Here is a 439-nt window from a genome sequence, read left to right as displayed (position 1 = left end):
AAAAAAAAAAAAAGTAATAAAATGAAACAGAAAAAGAAAATAATAAAACATAACAAAGTTCACATATGCAATGCTAACCGTCCAAATCCTCTGTGGCATCTGCACCGTCGTCGTTCAAGGAGATGGCCTCTACCTGCAATTGAAACAAATGATATCAGTCACCAAATAGAGCTTCATTTAGACAGAGAAAAATATAAGAACATACTGGTTTCTTCTTCTTCTTCTTAAGTCCAGAAAATGTGGTAGGCTCCAAGCCATCAGAAACTGCAGGACAAAATATTTAAATAGAACCATCAACCAATAATCCTTATATACAAACAAAATAAAAATATCAAAAAACAACCATGCAATGTCAACTTTTCATACCTGACAAACTTTCAGTTTTCTCTGCTAACTTGTCAACAGACTCGTCAGCCGGATCCTGAATTACAACCTTCTT

General features: G+C 34.2%; 1 long non-coding RNA gene across 1 annotated transcript; it reads right to left on the bottom strand.

Moving 5' to 3' along the window:
- Nucleotides 1-71: 71 nt before the first annotated feature.
- On the bottom strand, nucleotides 72-439 carry LOC111787294. Its single transcript, XR_002813940.1, has 3 exons — nucleotides 367-439; nucleotides 206-264; nucleotides 72-133 (listed from the first exon to the last, which is right to left on the bottom strand). It is a non-coding gene; the product is annotated as an uncharacterized LOC111787294 (long non-coding RNA).

This window comes from Cucurbita pepo, unplaced genomic scaffold (assembly GCF_002806865.2).
Source record: "Cucurbita pepo subsp. pepo cultivar mu-cu-16 unplaced genomic scaffold, ASM280686v2 Cp4.1_scaffold009334, whole genome shotgun sequence".
NCBI lineage: Eukaryota > Viridiplantae > Streptophyta > Magnoliopsida > Cucurbitales > Cucurbitaceae > Cucurbita > Cucurbita pepo.
Note: the sequence above shows the minus strand (reverse complement) of the source record. Positions and strands in the feature narration are given on the sequence as shown.